Source organism: Lynx rufus, unplaced genomic scaffold (genome assembly GCF_022079265.1).
Source record: "Lynx rufus isolate CCGP_SWC_20201006 ecotype Redwood Valley unplaced genomic scaffold, mLynRuf1.p SCAF_15, whole genome shotgun sequence".
In the NCBI taxonomy this organism is placed as follows: Eukaryota; Metazoa; Chordata; class Mammalia; order Carnivora; family Felidae; genus Lynx; species Lynx rufus.
Genome location: NW_025814829.1, coordinates 63,253,182 through 63,273,020, shown reverse-complemented (window position 1 = coordinate 63,273,020; position 19,839 = coordinate 63,253,182). Strand labels below are relative to the sequence as shown.

At 63.9% G+C, this 19,839-nt stretch overlaps 1 non-coding gene across 1 annotated transcript; it reads left to right on the top strand.

The window, feature by feature from the left end:
• The first annotated feature begins 19,677 nt into the window (after positions 1-19,677).
• Positions 19,678-19,762, top strand: TRNAR-UCG (transfer RNA arginine (anticodon UCG)). The gene has a single exon. It is a non-coding gene; the product is annotated as a tRNA-Arg (tRNA).
• The last annotated feature ends 77 nt before the right edge of the window (positions 19,763-19,839 follow it).

The window sequence follows — 19,839 nt, the reverse complement described above, 5'->3', positions numbered from 1 at the left end:
TGCACGGGGACTCTGCCGTTAGACGTCCCTGACTTGGCTGCAGGGACCCGACGAGAGTGGGTCACCCAGAGCAGCCGCGTCCCGGGAGGGAACACAGGTTCTCCCTCATGTCTTTCCCTTGTCGGGACTTCCAGAATTAAAGCAGGAATGGGAGGAACGTGAGGACGGCACACTTATCTCCATCAGCGGGTGGCAGACTTTTGTCCCTAAGACTTGGCGGACGGGATGGTTTGCTGGGAGCCACCCATTCTCTCCCCGTGTCCTCTGTGTCTGAGGACGGGCAGCTGCGACGTGGCCCCCTCCCTCCCTCGCTCCCTCCACCTTCGCCGAGCACCTGCTCCGGGCCACCGGCTCTGTCCCACACGCGGCGGGGGAACTGGCGCCCTCGGAAACCGCGTGCCCGCCGGGAGCCGGGTCACAGAGCGTCACGGGCAGTTTACCTTTACAGTCAGACACTTTATTTTGCCCTAACATCAGCTAAGAGATCCTGCGGTTGAGGGACCGCGGCTTAGCTCCCTGCACGGGGCCTCTGCGGCTCCCCGCGCTGCCCCGCGGCCAGCCTGGGAAAGCCAGCCTCGCGGAGTCTGGGGACGCAGGGGACGGGGATGTGTGGGGGGCAGAGGAAAGTGCCAAGGCCCGGCCAGTTCCTCCCAGGCTTGTAAAATTCCAGGGCCGAGTCCAAGCTCCCGAAATAGAAGCGGACAGAGAGCAAACTTCCTGGCTTCGGAAGGGCCGCGGGTGTGTTGAATGAGGTCGTTGGGTCTGGGAGGTTGGTGTGCGTGGGCGGATGGGGGGAGGGCCGGGTGGCCACGACCGGGGGGGGGGGGGGGGGAAGGACACCACGTAGCCCCAGGAGCGGCCAGGGCCCCACACCCTCTGGCCGGTCACTTCTTTCTTTAGAAAGAGGCAGTTTGTTTTCCGCAGTCCCAGGAAGGAGCAAATGACAACGTGGCCGTGGGACAACGTGGCCGTGGGCCGTGCAGGGCCCGCTGACACGTCTGTACCGCGGGGCGGGGTGTGGGTGCTGCGCGTCCGCGGGCAGCTGGCAGCGGGAGGCGCGTGCCCGCTTCGTGCCTCTGCCGTGGGCACAGCACATCCTCGTTAAGAGGCAGCAGCAGCCTCTTAAGATTTATGGTTCAACAATTAGCCTTCACACGCGTGTATTTTTTGCTCACGATCTGTTGGGTTGAGTGAACGCTGTTTTGATGTCTTAGTGGCCTTTCGTGAAGGCATCGGGCACCGTTAGATAAAAACGAGCGTCAGATGAAAAAACAAGACAGCCCCGCAGAACCAACGTACTCGCCGTGGGCAGGCAGGAGACACGGACCCAGACCCACTGGGCACCGGCCAGATTTGAAAATCCCGGTGTGAGCTTGGGACGCACGCTTCCTGCCACTGTGCCTCAGTCTCCCTCTTTGTTAGCCCTTCCATAGACGCGGTTGGAGCTGTAACACCCGAGAGAATTTCGACGCAGCCAGCAGTCACACCCACAAAACCTCCGTGCGTGACCCTGACGCCCAGGAAGCGGCCCTGGTGTGCAGCGAGAATCCCCCCCGGCGCACAACCTAACCTCCGTTGACGGGTCCCTCTGTCCCACCGAGCGGCGGGGCGGGGCCGGGCGTGCCGGATCCCGGAACCACGCATATTCTCCCCGGGTTCCGGTGGCAGGTGCTGACCCGTCCGGCTGTGCCTGCCGCGGGGCTGCCTGAGGACGGGCACCGTGCCGGGCAGACCTGAGGCGAGGGTTTCGCCGGGGGGGGGGGGGGGGGGGGGTCAGCTCACGAGGAGATCGAGCCGGGCCACGTGCACATCGCCCTGTGAAATCCCCTCTCCTGTCCCTCGTCCCTTGGTGATGCAACCACTGTCTTCTCAGGATTAAGTGACGCTGGCACCTTCAGCCTCTGTCTCTTCAAAGCGACTCGAGTGTTCCGGGCTGGGGCCTGATGGGCCACGTGCACCTGCGAGCTGGGTGCTCTCTCCCTCTTAGCGTCAAGGACGCTGAGCCCAAGGCCCGCCAGCTGGCAGGGGCTGGGAGCACCGCCCCCCCCCCAGTCCTGCAGGTCCCCTCGGCCCACCGGCGTCCCCGAGGGATCCCCTCCCTGGCCAAGTCTTCCCGGAGCCCCAGCCGCCCACAGCCGGGCGCGCGCGACTATCATCGTTCCTTGAGTCTCGACTTCCTCTTACCTGATGTGATGTCCGAACGGGAAAGTCAGCCTCCCTACGTGGGGACGGGCGGCTGTCAGAAGCGGTTGGCTGGCGGGGCTCCCCTCATCCCTCCCCCTCCTCCTGCCTCCCGGCTGCTTTGCCCTCTTGAAGACGAGAGGGAAAGCCCCATAAAAGCCCCCGAGAAAGGGAGCACGTCCCCCGCGGGCGGGAAGTGGACACCGCTGCAGCCCGACGGGCCCCCTCCCAGGAGCCCCTCCCTTCCACGTCGCGGCGCGGGCCCTTCGCACCGACGCACGGACCCCGAGCGCCCAGCGCGGCCGGCGGGGGGCGGGGGGCGGTCACAGTCCTGGCGCCTCACGGCCTCTGTCCCACTCGGGCCTCACGCGGTGTCTGCCCGCCACGGTCACGGGCGAGGGGCTGGCGGGAACAAGGCCTCCAGCCCGGCACGGAGGTCAAGACCCTGCCCCACATCCGCACGTCACGAAAGCAACTCTTATTTCATTTAACTTCTCACTTGCGGAGCTACTGTTGTGCAAAACCTTCCCCCACGGGAGGGGCCCTGAGTCTGTGTCCTGAGGAGGACCACGTGTGTAGGGCAGGAAGGACGAGGGACACAGGGCGGGGAGGACGAGGGACACAGGGCAGGGAGGACCAGAGACACAGGGTGGGAGGACTAGGGTGGGGAGGATCAAGGACACAGGGCAGGGAAGAGGAGGGACACAGGGCAGGGAGGACTAGGGTGGGGAGGACCAGAGACACAGGGCGGGGAGGACGAGGGACACAGGGCGGGGAGGACCAGGGACACAGGGTGGGAGGACTAGGGTGGGGAGGATCAAGGACACAGGGCAGGGAAGAGGAGGGACACAGGGCAGGGAGGACTAGGGTGGGGAGGATCAGAGACACAGGGCGGGGAGGATGAGGGACACAGGGTGAGGAGGATGAGAGACACAGGGCAGGAAGGACTAGGGTGGGGAGGACCAGGGACACAGGGCGGGGAGGACTAGGGTGGGGAGGACCAGAGACACAGGGCGGGGAGGACGAGGGACACAGGGCAGGGAGGACTAGGGTGGGGAGGACCAGGGACACAGGGCGGGGAGGACTAGGATGGGGAGGACCAGGGACACAGGGCGGGGAGGACTAGGGTGGGGAGGACCAGGGACACAGGGCGGGGAGGACGAGGGACACAGGATGAGGACGATGAGAGACACAGGGCAGGAAGGACTAGGGTGGGGAGGACCAGGGACACAGGGCGGGGAGGACGAGGGACACAGGGTGAGGAGGATGAGAGACACAGGGCAGGGAGGACTAGGGTGGGGAGGACCAGAGACACAGGGCGGGGAGGACGAGGGACACAGGGCGGGGAGGACCAGGGACACAGGGTGGGAGGACTAGGGTGGGGAGGATCAAGGACACAGGGCAGGGAAGAGGAGGGACACAGGGCAGGGAGGACTAGGGTGGGGAGGATCAGAGACACAGGGCGGGGAGGATGAGGGACACAGGGTGAGGAGGATGAGAGACACAGGGCAGGAAGGACTAGGGTGGGGAGGACCAGGGACACAGGGCGGGGAGGACTAGGGTGGGGAGGACCAGAGACACAGGGCGGGGAGGACGAGGGACACAGGGCAGGGAGGACTAGGGTGGGGAGGACCAGGGACACAGGGCGGGGAGGACTAGGGTGGGGAGGACCAGGGACACAGGGCGGGGAGGACTAGGGTGGGGAGGACCAGGGACACAGGGCGGGGAGGACGAGGGACACAGGGTGAGGACGATGAGAGACACAGGGCAGGAAGGACTAGGGTGGGGAGGACCAGGGACACAGGGCGGGGAGGACGAGGGACACAGGGTGAGGAGGATGAGAGACACAGGGCAGGGAGGACTAGGGTGGGGAGGGCCAGGGACACAGGGCAGGGAGGACTAGGGTGGGGAGGACCAGGGACACAGGGCAGGGAGGACTAGGGTGGGGAGGATGAGGGACACAGGGTGAGGAGGATGAGAGACACAGGGCAGGAAGGACTAGGGTGGGGAGGACCAGGGACACAGGGCAGGGAGGACTAGGGTGGGGAGGACCAGGGACACAGGGCAGGGAGGACTAGGGTGGGGAGGACCAGGGACACAGGGCAGGGAGGACTAGGGTGGGGAGGACCAGGGACACAGGGCGGGGAGGACGAGGGACACAGGGCGGGGAGGACTAGGGTGGGGAGGACCAGGGACACAGGGCAGGGAGGACTAGGGTGGGGAGGACCAGGGACACAGGGCGGGGAGGACTAGGGTGGGGAGGACCAGGGACACAGGGCGGGGAGGACGAGGGACACAGGGCGGGGAGGACTAGGGTGGGGAGGACCAGGGACACAGGGCGGGGAGGACCGTGTGGATACAGAGCTAAGCAGAACACAAAGGCCAGGGTGCAGGGAGAAGCGGGTCCCAGAGTCTCTCAGCCCTGAGGGCCACCTCCCCTCCCCAGCAGCAGGATCTGGCTCCAGGGGGCGGGGTCCGGGGAGCCTCACTCTCCCTCATCAGCACACGGCGCCCATCTGCCCTCCCGGGTCCTCACAGGCAGCGGTGGGGGAGGGGGGCAGGGGGGACAGGGAGGGTAGGAGTCACTTTCTCCGGAACTGGAGACCTGAGCCCCGTGTGGGGAAATGAGGTAATGTCTGCAGCTGTCTCACCGTGCGGACGGGACCCACACAGTCGTGTCCCCATCGGGCTGCCCCGGCTGCTGCCAGATGCCCGTTTCTCCCTCCGGAAGACCCCCAGAACGCCAGCCCCACAGCAAAGCTGTGCCGGCAAAGGGGCCGAGGGGAGCAGGCAGGGTATTTACGAGACCGGCAGGAAGCCTGGGCTCCGTCCCTCCAGGCCGGTCTGTGAGCTCGCTTGGATGCCCCCTGATTCTCCATCAGGGCTGGGCGGCTGCGGTGGGTGGGACGGGGACCGGGTTGTGGTGGCCAGCAAGGGTGGAGTGGAGGCCTCTGTCTGGACTCTCACCACCTGGGGCAGAGGGGGACCAGCGTCCCCAGATGCTGCTGAGTGGGGGGGCATCCCCACAGGCAGAGTGGAACCTCTCTCGAGGTCTGGTACCAGCGCGGTCGCTTTGGCTCCAAGTCGGCCCAAGCGAGCCCCGAGCCGGGAGAAGGAGCGAGCAGGGGGCAGGTGTGGGTGTTCGGGGGACCGGGTACACCCCACCAAGGGCCACCAGGCCCTGCCCCGGGAGGGGGGACGCGTCTGCTCCTCCACGTGACGGTGCAGCCCACGGAGCCCAGCCCTCCGCCCTCCGGCGACTTGAGGCACGAGGGTGGCGGGCGCTGTGCCGCAGAAGCTGCCGGCCACCCTGCCCCTCACGCCCGGGTCACCCCGCCCACGGGGGTGCGCTCCAGGAGGTCGCAGAGGCGGCTCTCCCGTGGATGTGAGGACGCGGAATGCGCTTCTCAGCCACGCCGCAGCCGACTTCTAAGGGGTCCTGTCCCCACCTGCATCAGGCAGCAGCTAGATTGTCCCTGCCGGGGGTGCAGTGGGGGGGGGGGGGCGGCGTGCAGGACGAGTCCCCGCGGCCAAGGGTGACGGACACCTTGACTCTCCACCCGCGGCAGAGCCCCAGTCGCTGACACTTATCGCTGTGCGAGTCCCAGCAGTCCTCATTTGGGGGGACAATCGCTGGTCACCACTGAGGACCGGGGGCTGGCAGGCGGAACCCGACCTCGGGCACCGGGTTAACAGCGGACGTGCGTGTGCACACGGAGTGAGTGTGGCAAGTCTTGCGTGTGCATTATTTGGCTCCTGGAGGCGGCGCCCGTGCGGACAAGACCTGATGGCACTCCGTGTCCTCCAGGCGGGACCTGAGATGCCCTGGGGGCACAGGAGGGAAGCTGTGGAACCTGGTTTCCCCAGGCGGAGGTCCTGCAGCGCCACCTGGGGGCGGTGAGGGGGGCAGCCGCGGCTCCTGCGGGGTCAGCCCTGTGGCCTCAGTCACCACGGGACAGGGCGGACACGGCTCCTGGGAGGCGGGGGTCTGTGCGGACCCCAAGGTCTGGGCCTCGGCAGGTGAGGAGCCAGCCGTGCAGACGGGCTCTGTCCTGGCCACCGCCCTCCAGTGCGTTGCGTCCCCTCTGCAGCACCCAGAGGATGAGGCCGGGCAGGGGCTCCAGCGGGAGGGGGCCCCGGGGGAGCGACACGGGGGCCCTGGCCCAGGGAGGGGGACCCGGGGTAGCGACACAGGGGCCTTGGTCCAGGGAGGGGGACCCGGGGGAGCAACACAGGGCCCCTGGTCCAGGAGAGGGTGGGACACGGGGGCAGCGAGCTCCGTAGCGGGATTCACCCCTAGATTCCAGGCCCAGCCTCCCCCACGACATCTGTCTCGGGGCCCTCATTTGGGGGGTCCCCTCTGCGTGGTGGCGGCCAGGGCTCCGGAGCAGCCGCCAGCACGGCAGAGGTTCGTGTCCCGCAGAGCGGAGGCGGGAGGTGTGGGATCCGGGGGGGGGGGGTTGGGGTGGGGGGCGTCCTCCAGAGGCTGCGGCCGATGGTGTTCCAGGCCTGTCCCGGGGCCGCCGTGTGGCCGCCCACTCGCGGTGTCCCCTCCCACGACACCCCCTGCACGCGTGTGTGTCTGCGCACGTCCCCTCACAGGGACACCAGCCAAGGTCACACGAGGAGCAGGGACATGGAGATTTTGCTGGGGACACAGGTGAGCCCCCAACAAGATGCAGCTGCTGGGCTTTTCCCTGTTGGGTCTGGAATCCCAGAGCCGGACGGAGCGGGCGTTCTTGGCGGAAGATGCCGGAAGCTTGAGGAGCAATGTGCGGATGGGGGGGGTGGGGGACGGGGCAGGACGAACCGCCGTTCGGGGTACGGAGACCCTGACCCACGAGCTGGGGGCCACCTGGGGCTGGGGCGGGTTCCGCTGTGCCTCTCCGTCTCCCGGGGAACCTGGGAGGATTCCCTGGCTCGCCTGGAGGCTGGGGTTAGATCGGTGTCACGGGGTCACCCACTTCCCTCGAGGGCACGCACCTGCACGGACGGCCTTGCGAGGACCCGGCGGGCGGTGAGCAGCTGGCAGGCGGCCTCCCCTAGTGCCCGGCTCCTCCGCCCCATTCCTTGGCACTTAGTTCCTGTACCTCACACGGCAGGCGCTCGGAGCCGCTTCCGGAGGCCCGGCCCCTTGCGGTCCCTTGCGTCGGCCCCGCCCAGTGGCATCCACACAGCGTGCGCCCAGGGCGCGCAGGCGGGGACTGTGACCACCCCTGGCCCTTCCTCAGTTTCGCGGGGACACCCGGGGTCCTCGGAAGACGCCCCCTCTCAAGATCCCACATGCCCGGCCTTGCTGGTCCTTCCCGGCCCAGGGGTAGCTGAGGCCAGACCCCAGGCACCAGGGGAGGGCTCCGCAACCCCTCACCCCAAGTTGCTGTCGTCACGCTGTGCCCTGGGACAGAGCGGAGGCGTTCTTCGATGGGGGATGAGCTGTTTGAACTTTCAGGCGAGTTTCCGGGGCCCACATCCGCGGGCGCCCTCACGCCTTCCGTGGGCTTGACACCCAGGCCCCCCCGGCCCGGGATGTCCCTGTTCGCGCCTTCAGACGCAGGCTTAAAACACCCGCCTCCGTCCAGAAACGCCCTTGCCCTGGTCTCCAGAGCCGGCTAAGGTGTCCGCGGGGGCTCGCGTCACCGAGGGCAGCTCAGGAGTGTCTCACTTTGCCATCGCGCTGCGGGGCCATAAATGCTGCTTTCTTTCCGCGTTTCCTTCCTCTTTTCAGGCTTGTTTTCCATGAAAAGAGGTGGCAGTTGGCAACGTCCCTGAAGCTTTTTAGTGGGGATCCCACAGTGGGGTCTGCGTGAATTCTGGGGAGGAAATGTTGCCCCTGCAGGCTCCGAGGCAGGGTTTTAAACTCGTGATGTGTGTCGCCAGTCCCCTTTGAGCCAGCGGGGTTCGCCTCTTCGAAGACGTCAGCCCCGGCCTCGCCAAGCTTGGGGTTTACGGCTCCGCTGATGGCGAGCCGTGAGAGTGTGAGACTAGGTCAGCGTCCAGTGGCCTCGGGACAGCTAGGGGCGTCCTGCCCCCCTCCCCGCACCGTGCATTTGCTCCCAGATCAGCCTGCGCCTGCTTTCTTGCCCACCCCACCAGGCAGCCCCCCTTTCTCCCTGGGCCTCTGCTCTCCCCTCCCTACTAGGTGCCCCACGGGCACATCAACACCCTCAAGGCTCCTCCATGTTTCAGCAGAACCAAAACCTGCACCACACGCCCCCCCCCCCAAACACCTGTCTTTCTGCCCTCCATAGCCAAGCAGTCTCCACTTGCTGTCTCCACTCTCTGGCACTAGTCATTTCCCAACAAAACCGCCATCTGGGTCCCGACACCGCTCTGAGGGCATCAGTGACCTCCACATAGCCAACACTAGCCCCCTTTTCGTGGGATTGCCACATGGTTTTTGACAATGACCATCTCGGTGTCCATCCACCCATCCATCCTTCCTTCCTTGCACCACCTACCCAACCATCTACCCATCCGTCCTTCCACCCACCCTTCCTTCCTTCCTTCCACCACCTACCCAACCATCTACCCATCCGTCCTTCCACCCACCCTTCCTTCCTTCCTTCCACCACCTACCCAACCATCTACCCATTCGTCCTTCCACCCACCCTTCCTCCCTCCCTCCCTTCCTTCCTTCCTTCCACCACCTACCCAACCATCTACCCGTTCGTCCTTCCACCCACCCTTCCTCCCTCCCTTCCTTCCTTCCTTCCTTCCACCCCCTACCCAACCATCTACCCACCCATCTTTCTATCCGCCCAGCCATCCATCCACCCATTCACCGGCCACAGAGTTGTCTGATGTATTTCTACTTTTGGAGCCAGTCTCCTGGCTTCTGTGCTCCTGCTCTCTCCTGGTCCATCCCTGCCTCTCTGGTCCCTCCTCCCGGTGTCCTCTCTCCAGGACCTCTCTTCTTCTACTGGCCACTTAAATATTCGTGTTTTCCACATCTCTGTCCTTGACCCTCATTCTCCACACTCTTCCACTCTTTGCCTCAACTCCTCCCTTGGTATTGATGATGCCCAAAGCTGTATCTCCAGCTGAGTCTCTTTCCAAATCTCCAGAAGCTACCCCCTCAGCCCTTCTGGCTCAGGGCCTTTGACTTTAAGGTGTCATCTTACCCGCCTCCTACTCTTCACTGTGTGATCAATGAACCCTGGGGACGTCCTGGACCCCTTCCTCTCCTGTGGGTCAACTTCAAGTCTCTCCCTGGACCCTCTAACAGCCCTCTTGAGCCTTGAGAGAAGAGAGTCCAGCGTTCCCGTGAGAAAGTCAAGGCTCCCCCAGCTCCACCTCCAATCCACTCACCCCAGCCTGCCGGCTTCTCACTGACCCCCGCTGTAGCCCCTTTGCTTTGAAGTACTAACGGCCGACATGTCGTGAGTGCCTACTGTGTACCAGGTGCGGAGACAAGCCCCTTGTAGGAGCCATCTCACTGAATTGTCACAAACCCTGTGAGCTGGGCACGGATATCGTCCCAGTTTTACAGATGGGAGCGCTGAGGCCCACAGCAGTTTGGCTCGCCCCCCCACCCCGCCCCGCCCCGAGCCCCAGCCCAGGTCAGAACTGTGGGGTCGCACTTGCGGGGGCCTCATCTTCTTTGCCCCCATCTCTTTCTGCCGGAGTGCCTAAAAATATAATTAAACACTTTAAAAAGCCTATTAACTAAAATCGTCTGCCCTCAGGTTGTGTTTTTCAAACCCACCGTCCTCACTGCGACGGGAGTATTTCTTCAAAGTACTGATCTGACCCTGTGCCCTCTGGCTTAAAACCCTTCAGTGATGTCCCTTTGTTCTTAGGACAAATCCAAGGTCATGACGGTTTCTCCTGCACCCGCCCCCCTCCGCAGTCCCAGACGCACATTCACCTCTGTGCTCCGGCCTGCACCCCCTGCCCCTTTCTGTCCCTGACACACATCTCTCGTGGGTCCCAGACAGGCCCGTGCTGACCCGCGAGCGGAGATGAGACAGGCTGCAGGAGCCCTGCTCTCACGCGTGTGCGGGCACGGGGGTGGGAGACCACTGTGCTGACAAGCATTCTGGAGAAGGGGACGCCCTCCCAGGTCCCGTGCGGGTTCCCCAGAGGCTGTGCAGGTGGCTGCCCTGCTCTCTTTGCCTCCGATGCCCCCCAGCGCCCCCCCGATCCTCCCCCGCCCCCCCCCGCCCACCCCGTGGTGCATCTGCAGGGCCCAGGGCGCTCAGGCGCAGGGGGCCCCCTTCCAGGACGCCTGTTACATCTCAGGAACGGCCGTAGAAGCCCAGGCACGAATGCTGAGGTCTACCCTAAATGCAGTGAGGTCTCATCTAGGAATTTTAAGCTGGAGCGAGACAGGATGGGGTCTGTGGCTGGAAGGTCCTGGGCTGCTGTGCGGAGGAGTGAGGAGGACAGAGGAGCGCCCGGCACAGTGCCCGGGGCATGCTGGGTGTCCCAGGGGGCTGACAAGGACCGAAGCCTGGGGCCCCCTCTAGGGCTCCCAGAGCACGTGCTCTGTAGTGTGGCCACGGGACTTCCAGAAGCTCCCAGGGGAGCCCACTGTCCAGCCCAGGCTGAGGACAGCAGGTGAGAGCGGCGGCCCTCACCCCACAGCCCCCGGGGGACGTGCAGAAGAAGAAGCCGGCTCCTACCTGCAGGGGTCCTGAAGCAGGTGTTGGGACAGGGCCTGGCGTGGGGGTTTTGGAAAGCCCTGCAGGTGGCTGAGTTGTGGGAGCAGGGCTGAGAGCCACCGAGTGATCCAGGTGAGTGAACCAGGCAGGGACGGTGGGGACAGTGAGGACAGCAGAGACGGCGGGGACAGCAGGGACTGTGGGGACAGTGGGGACAGTGGAGATGGCAGGGACGGTAGGGACGGCGGGGACGGGGGGACAGCGGGGACAGCAGGGACACTGGGGACGGTGGGGACAGTGGGGACGGTGGGGACAGTGGGCAGTGGGGTCAGAGATCGTTAGGAGGCAGCACGGATGGAGCCCGATGATGACGGCGATGACGGCTTGGGGGGGGTGTGACCCCAGCCAGGGGACGAAGGGCGCAGGACACCCCACTTACGCCGCTTTGGCCGACTCGCTCCTTTGAGGTGCGGGGACCCGAGAGCCAGCAGGGCAAGGCTCCTCCGAACATCCCTTGTCCGCCCGGGGACAGACCCCCCGAGGGGACCGCAGGCTTCACAGACCCCGGGCGCCTCACCCACCAGGGAGCAGCCCCCGCAGGAGGGGACAGGTGTCACGCCGCAGGCTTGTCACAGATCACAGGGCTCATTCATCTTCCTCCAAATCGCTTACCCCCCCCGAACCTGCACCCCCCATCTCCCAAAGGGTGAGGCCCGAACTCCGTGCGCCCTCGGGAGTGACTCCCTTTCCCCGCGCGTGAGGGCTGCCCGTCTATAGCGTGTGCTTGGTCTTCCTTGCCAGTCAGTCTCTTATACCCGGGGTCTCCACCAGGCACTCAGAAGGGCGGAGGGACATCAGGGGCAAGCGGCAGCCCCCCAGCCCGGGGTCCACCTCCCGGCCCTCGCCCCCGCCACGTCCTGCAGCCCCAGCAGCTGCGACAGCCGAGCCCGGCCGGGCGTGAAGGACCAGGGCCCGGGGCTGTCTGCTCTCGTGAATCAACCACTGGGTCTCCTGGCACCTGTGAGACCAGGGACCCCCTCCCGGGGGGGGGACGCCTGGGCCCCGAGACACTGTGAGCGTCACCCAGAGGAGGAACTGGACGGAGCCTTAGCACGCGGGAGCAGACCACGCGGTGTGGCGCTGCGTCACGAGGCAGCCGCGTGACTCCCGCGTTCTGCTGATTCCGAAGCACGTGTTTTCGTGTCACGTGGAACAGCCAGGATGCTTGCGCGATCGTCACCACTCCCGTGGCAAGTGCTGAAGATGTCTCAGCGGCCTGTCGAGTAGAGGGCGGCGAACGGCATCTTAGACACGGTGGCGTTATTTCACTTTTGTGTTTACCACCGGCTCAGAAATTCGTTGGGAAAGACGGTCCGGTGGCCAAGCACGCTGTCATCTGGCTTCACGAGATCATGACAAATCCACGCACTCAGCGGGTCCCTTGTGAGCTGGGATTGTGGCGGGTCCGCTCGCAAGAAACTGTTCTTACCTAAGAAGCGTCGTGGAGAGGGGGCCCCGGATGACCGCAGGGCTCCGGGGAGGCTCACGGCCACGGCGCGCGGGCTTTGACGAGAAGGGAGATCTGAGCCATCTCAGACTTGGGGGCGTCACCGGGCAGCCGCGGGGGCTCTTGTGGTGGAGACCGTGAGCGACCTGGGGAGGCCGGGCAAGGAGGTCCTACACCCCACCTCCTACTGTCTTTCTCTTTTCTTTTCTTTTCTTAGAGAGCGAGAGCAGGGGAGAGGGGCAGAGAGAGAGAGAGAAAGAGAATCTCAGCTGAAAATGGGGCTCGATCCCGAACCCTGAGATCATGACCTGAGCTGAAATCAGGCGCCGGATGCTTGACCGACTGAGCCCCCCGCGCACCCGCCTGCTGTTTTCTTTAGGGCTGAGCTGTGTGTGGGGTACACGTCCAGCCTGCAGCACCAACGTCAGTCTTTATGCATACGACTGCCTGAATGTAGCTCACACACGCGCACACAAATACACCACGAGAGCCTGCCTGCTCTGCAAAGCCCATCGCACAAGACTGCACCCGACAGCCGCTGGCCATCGGTGCGACAGACCCCAGGGCCACGAGGGACCCCACCGCTGCTGCCCCTCGGAGCTTGCTGCTGACACCAGACCTAGACAGGAAGCCCCTCTACCCCTCCGGGTGGGGGCCCCCAGCCAGTGTCAGGGAGGGTCCGCTGATCAGGACTTTCCCTCCCAGGAACCTGTCCAAGCACCACCCCAGCCGGCCTGTTCCTCGCCAGCGCCATCCGGTGGTCGCGTCCTCCTCTCCGTCAGCCCCGTCGCCCACCTCCCCCCAGGGCGGGCCGCGACACAGAGCGGACACCTCCGATCTCACTCGGGGACCTACCGGGGGCCTCACTGGAGTCTGTGACGTGGCGGTGAAGCACCACGGCTGAGCACGCCATCGAAATGCCGCTGCTTTTACTGGAAGACAAAATACACACGCAGAAATCAGCCCTCACACACGCGGAAAGTTCTAAAACGGAGGGAAATAGCATCCGCTTTGAAAGCAAAGAGAAACGCATTTTAAGTTGCGGACCAGGGGCGCGAGCACGTGTGGCTCAGGGTTCTGTTACTGACCCCGTGGGCTGAGGGCCGGCTCCCGACAGTCCCAAGGGGGCTGTGTGCTGGGGAAGGGGGCCCCGCTGTGCCCGGGACGGACCGTCTCCGGATGTTTCCCAGGCGGGTACGGACATCGCGAACCCTGCGCTCCGCGCTGTCGACAGCCGAGGGAGCGCAGCGGAGTTCACGGATTTGGCCCAAAGTGATGGGCCCGAACAGGGATTCACAACCAGCCCCGTCCTCCTGGCACGGCTTTGACCGCCTCGCCTGTTTCGGAATTCCACCCGCGCCACGTGCCGCGGGCCACATGCCGTCAGTTCTGAGAAAGTGCCCGGTGTGGCGGGCGGTGCCACACGTGGGAACCGTGTCACCTCCCTCCGTCCCCCCAGATACGGTTCAGGCCCGGTGGACACCACGCCCCGGGGTCAGGCTTGGCCACCGCCCCATGAGGGCCCCTCACAGCCCACGGCCACCGCCCAGGGACCTCGTCCGCCCCCCCCGGCCGCCGGCAGTGCCCGGACCAAGGCCGTGTGTTCTGGCCGGACTGGCGCTCGGCGACGGGACGGAACCGCGGGCTGGGGGGTCAGGGGAAGCGTCCAGTCTCGTCCCACCACGAGCAAGCCTGGCTGTCGGCCGGCGGGTCAGCCAGGAGCGCCCGCGCCCGGCCACCCTGCGCCTCCCCGGACTCCGTGTACCGGCTCCCTCGGGCCGCTGTCAAACTGGGCGGCTTCCACCACACGCTTTTGTGGCCTCGGTCCGGAGGCTGGACGCCAGAGCACGGTGGTGGCAGTGACTCGGGTGCCTCCCAGGCCGGGACGATCCGTGTCAGTATCTCCCCAGCCTCGGGCGCGATGCCGAGGCCTCTGCCCGCGGGCGTGTCTGTGTCCGAAGCCCCCTTACCGGTCCTGGACCAGCGCCCACCCGGTCCCGGTGCCACGTCACCCTGACCACGGGATCCCCTTCGGAGTCCCACTCCGCACCTGTCATCCGGTGAGCCCTGGCCCAGGTGACGCTCGCGCTGACGGGCTGGGCCAGCGCTGTGTCACAGCACCTACACCCGCGGCTGGCCTCCGTCACTATCCGCGGGCGTGTCTGCAGAGACAGGCAGTCACATCAGGTTCAGGCGTCCGCTGGGCAGCGTGGACGCACCCCCGCAGACAAGGGACGAGTCCCGTAACCCCATCTGCAAGAACCCTACCCCCAAGTGAGGTCACGCTCTGAGGTTCTGGCGTGGGGCCCGAGTCACGAGACGCCATCCAACCTACAGCCTCCGGAACTCACGGTCCTGTCTCCTCCGAACTGCCGAGAAGCCCTCAGGTCCACCCGCCGGCCCCGGCCTCCCCGGTGTCCCCGGGTGGCCGCGACCATGCTGCTGGCGGGAGCAAAGGACAAGGCGAGTCCCACACAGAGAGCAGCCCCAGGGGGGACCCGACGGGCGTTTCGATGGCGACGGAGAAGCGGAGTCCCAAGAGCCAGGAGTGGACCGCTAATAGCTGAGCGGCGTGCTGGCCCTCTCTGGGTGGGAGAGGGGACAGTGGTGCGGTGACTGGGGCCAGGGCCGGGGCCTGCCTGCTCACGCCTGTGCCTGGGAGGAGGCCGGTGTCCGTAGCCTCAGGAGGAAAGAAACTCCTGTGGGCAGACGCAGCCCAGGTGCTCAGCGGAATGGCCTTTACTGCGGCCCCAGACCGTGGCTCCCGGAGGTCCGGGCTCTTGGGAGAAAAGGGACGATGCGTCAGGGCCCCGCGTGTCGCCCAGAGGTGCTGTGGGGAACCACAGATTTAAACGGAAGACGAGAACGCCTCTAGACAAAAATAAAGAGGAGCAGCCTCTGACCTCGGGGCAGGAGAACGTTTCTCAGGCCACAAGGGCGCCAGACGTAACGTGAGTTGGTAAATTGGCTTCATCAACACAAAAAGCCTCTGCTCGTTGGAGACACTGCGAACAAAACCAGGAGGCCAGCTGTCACCTGGGACAGACACGAGCCACTCACACGCGTGTATGACCGCCGCACGGAGAACACTTGTAGGAAGCCACGCGCTTAGCATGGGCGCAAGAAGGCGTGGCCAGACCCCGGGTGACGGAACGCAGGTGAACGGTAACCCGCACGGGGGAAGGTGTCCAACGCCAGGGCCAGGGGGAAACGCAGGTGGAAAAGGCCGGGATGCCGAGTCGCGCCCTGTGGAAAGGCCGACCACCCGGTGCGGGCGGCGGGAGCCTCACGGCGTGACAGCCGTGGTCGCCATTCCGGAAACAGCCCGGTCCTCTCGGTGACAACGGGCCCCGACAGGAGACGGAATACGTAGATGGTGGCGAGTCCGTGGACCGTGCTGGACGAGCCCGCAGGAGGAGCTCGAGGAGTCTGAACAACGAGCTGTAAGTGAAAGAAGCCGGACGCAGGTCAGCTGGGTGATTCCATTTGTGCGAGGTTCTAGAAGCTGGAACAGGAGCATCCGTGTGGACGGGAACCAGTGGCCCCCAGGCTGGGGCAGGGGCGGGGTGGGCGGGCACCCTTTCAGGGTGATGGGGGGAGGGGCTCTATGTCCTGACCGCGGAAGACGTTCCCCGGGTCCATCCAGGTGTGCCCCGGGGACCTGCTTACGTGTTAGAAAGAGAACAGCTCACAGATTGCCTTCTCCGATTCCCAGGGGCATGGCCGAGACCTCCCAAGGGACCAGTTTCAAAAAAAAAATTTTTTAAGTTTATTTTTGAGAGAGTTGTATTTTGAGAGAGAGACACACACACAGAGTGCAAGTGGGGGAGGGGCAGAGAGAGAGGGAGACGCAGAATCCGAAGCGGGCTCCGGGCTCCGAGCCGTCCGCACAGAGCCCAACGCGGGGCTCGAACCCACGGACCGTGAGATCGTGACCTGAGCCGAAGTCGGACGCTTAACCACCTGGGCCACCCAGGCACGCCAGCGAGGGGCCGCTTTTACCCCAGAGTCGAGGGACAGCGGCAGTCTTGGAAAGCTGGTGGCCAGCCTGTGCCACGTGGCTCCCTCTCCGAGTACCTACCGCCCGGCGGTGACGCACAGCCGGGACCATTTTGTGCCGGGACCATGCTACTTGCTTCCACACACCTTTAATTGGGGTGGGGGGTTGGAATCAACAAGAACAACGACCCAGACCCGGCGCTCCAAGCAGCCGGACCACACGGCTAGCGAGGACTCGCCCGCTCCCCGCACGGGAGGCGCTGTGTGGCCACCTCCGCCTTGGGCTCACGGGGGGGCCGTGCCTGCACCAGCCAGTGACCCCCGACACCAGCTCCCTCCTCTCTGACACCTTCTTTAGAGGCACCGGTGGAGACTCCTGGTCCCCTCTCTGAAAGGGTCTTTGTTTTTGCACGGACCAGCACACAAACACCAGTGACTTCTTTTAGCAAGTCTCCCCAGGTCTGACCTGTGGGCCTGGAGGACGCTGGCCCTGTAGCAGCAGGGAAGAGCCAGAGCCGGCCCCGGCCAAGGTCACTGGAAAAACCACGAAAGCAGCCTCAAGCATCAGGCCCGAAGGGCCGCCGAGCATCGGACACAGGTCAGGGCAGCAGGCCGACTCCGCCGGGACACCTGCTCCCGGCAGGTGAGACATGAGGTCATCAATGAGACATCAATGAGACATGATGTCATGAAGTCTTATCACGTCTCAGGGAGGCGACCTTCCCGGGGAGGGGAGGGGAGGTGTCCGGCTGAAAAAGAAACACCATTTCCAGCCGGTTGGACCAGGTCCCGAAGTCAGGAACAAAGCCTCCTTGTCCTGCTCGCCCAGACCATGCTGCCGAGAGAGTGTAGCAAATTCCTTCCATGGTCTGTCCATAAAATAAAAATGTCTAATTTCTCAAAAGGTCTACCTAAGTGGACGTGACTGTGGCCACGGAGAAATAAAGTCTTTAATTGCTAAGTGAAACAGATGAAAAGTTTCTTTAATTTTAAGATAAAATTGAGCAAAACGTTATATGCACCATTTCCCATGTATACTGGTCTGCTGAAATGATGTTGTTTTTCTGCGTGGGTGGCTTAATCTTAAAATTCCAGTTAATTCTATTTTCTCTGTCTTCTGCCAAGGACAGAACTTAGTTTCCATTTTATGTACATCTATTGATTATTCATTCCCATCTGCGTTAGATTATTAATCGGTCGTAACGTAAACGTGGTCTCCCTCCTGTGGTCCTCCGTGTGGCTCTCCAACGCCCTCAGGTAGGTTTTAAAGCCGGTTTCCCAGCTCCCCCCGACACCCCCAGTGGAAGAATCCAGAGGAACCCCCGCAGACAAGCACCGTTAACGTGTCGAGTTCTTCCTTCCAGCATCTCCAGATCTGTCAACACACGTCAGAATGCTCCTTCTTGATCTGACCTTGGGACACTTTGTACCCATTCGCAGCGAGGGGCGCTTACCCGTCCTACCCGCCTCTCCTTTCTCCCCACCGTGTTCTTCCGTAATTCCAAACGTTCCGCCACGGTCTATTTCACGTTATGTCAGGACTATGTGAATGTCGTTCGTTGCGGATTCACGTGGTTGGGAGGGAACTTCCAAAGTCAAGTGTATTGGGAGCGATGAGTGGGATTCCCTTCCAAGTCTCAGTTGCCCCCAACAGTGTCCTGGATTTTCCAGAATAGTCTTGAATACAGCAAGGTGTCGCCATTCTGAGACTGGCTGTGGCCCCTCCCGCCTGGGACGGACCCCGGGGACCCTCCATGGTCGGCGATGCGGGAAGCGGGATGTCCTGGCCCGGCAAGGAGCCCAGCGCCCGCGTCCCGCCGGCCTCATGAAGCGAGACTTGGGACACTGGCCGCGAACAGAATTCCAAGGGTTGGCTCTGCTGATGGGAGGGAAGGCGAATGAGGGGCATATAACAAAGTTTCGGGTCTTTGTCAGAAAAGAGAAATTCGGGAATAAATGAGAGTGGCCTGTGGGGTCATGGCGGCCGGGACGTCTGATGTAAATGGGTCCCCCATAAACTGACAGAAATGCCCAAAGGTGCTTTTTGAATGTGTTTCATCAGGAGAATTACTGCTGTTTGTGTTTTGAGCACGAGGATTAGAAGAGGTGGATGGACGCCCTCACGTCCGACGCTGTCTGTACCCAACCTACCGTCCTACAAATACACTCGCCTTGTCCTTCTACGGGCCTGGGTTTGGCCTGGAAACTAGTCATGGTGGCAGGCACCCAAAGCAAGGGGGCACCTGGGGCAGCGCTGCCCCAGGACAAGGGAGCGCCCCGCCCAGCCAGCCTGTTCCTATGGGCCGTCCAGATGAGGGACAGGGTCAGGGCCGTGCAGCCACGTTCCTGCAGCGAGCCCGTGGGGCAGGAAGACCGTCCGGCCTTTGACCGTCTTCTGGATCCCTGGTGGGGACTGTCACGGCAGCAACGTCTCACCGTGATGCCTGTTTCACTGCATTTCCTAGTCCTGGGTCAAGAGAGGCTTCTCACCCTGTCTTCCTTCCCATCTTCCCACCCCTCATCCCTCCCATCGCCCCGTCCCTCCAACCGACCTCTCCATCCCGTCATTCTAGCCCGACCCCAGGCTGCTCACTGAGGCTGACTGTCCCCCCACCCCCACCCCCAGGGGCCCCAGCCATGCTGCAGGGTCTGAAACGAGCCTCAGGCTGGAAACCCCCGCCCCCGCCCAGCACCGGCTCTGGCAGACCTCCCCCCCCCCAGGAGCCAACAGGGACACCAGGGATGCCGGCCCACCGGGCCTTCATTCGGCACGTACTATGGGCCAGGCACCGCAGGGGCTTAGGAGACCATGATGAACGACACAAGGTCCCCGCCCTCGGGGCCCACGGTGCAGGCACGGCACAGTGCTACGCACCAGTGACACAAATGTGTCGGCTTACAAGGAGCGGGCAGTTGTGCTAGGAGATTCACCAGGCAGATCGGGATGAGGACGGAGAGAAGGAATTCCTTCCTGACACCGTATGTGGTCTGTGCCGGCCAGTGGGGGTGGGACACAGAAGAAAGGCCCCCCCTGGAGCCTACAGTCAGAGTGGGGAGCAGCCGACAGGCTCCCAGCTCTCGGAGAAAGTAGAAAGTGCTGGTCTTAGGAGAACAGGTGAGGTGCCAAGAGTCTGCACAAAAGGGAGGCCCACCAGGGGGCTGGGAGAACATTCCAGAAGGAAGAGGCGGACTGTGGGATGTGTGTTCTGGAGGAGTCAGGGCAGGGGCACAGAGACAGGAGGGTGAGCGCCGAGCCCAGGCCTAGGGGCTCCTGGATTTGGGGGAGGAGGTGTGCGAAGCCCCGGGGTGACTTTGGCACGCCTTCCCTGGTTTTCTTTATACCTTCGCAGAAAAACGTTCCTGTATTAAAATCAACATGGATGGGGCGCCTGGGTGGCTCAGTCGGTTGAGCGTCCGACTTCGGCTCAGGTCGTGATCTCACGGTCTGTGGGTTCGAGCCCCACGTCAGGCTCTGTGCTGACAGCTCAGAGCCCGGAGCCTGCTTCGGATTCTGTGTCTCCCTCTCTCTCTGCCCCTCCCCTGCTCATG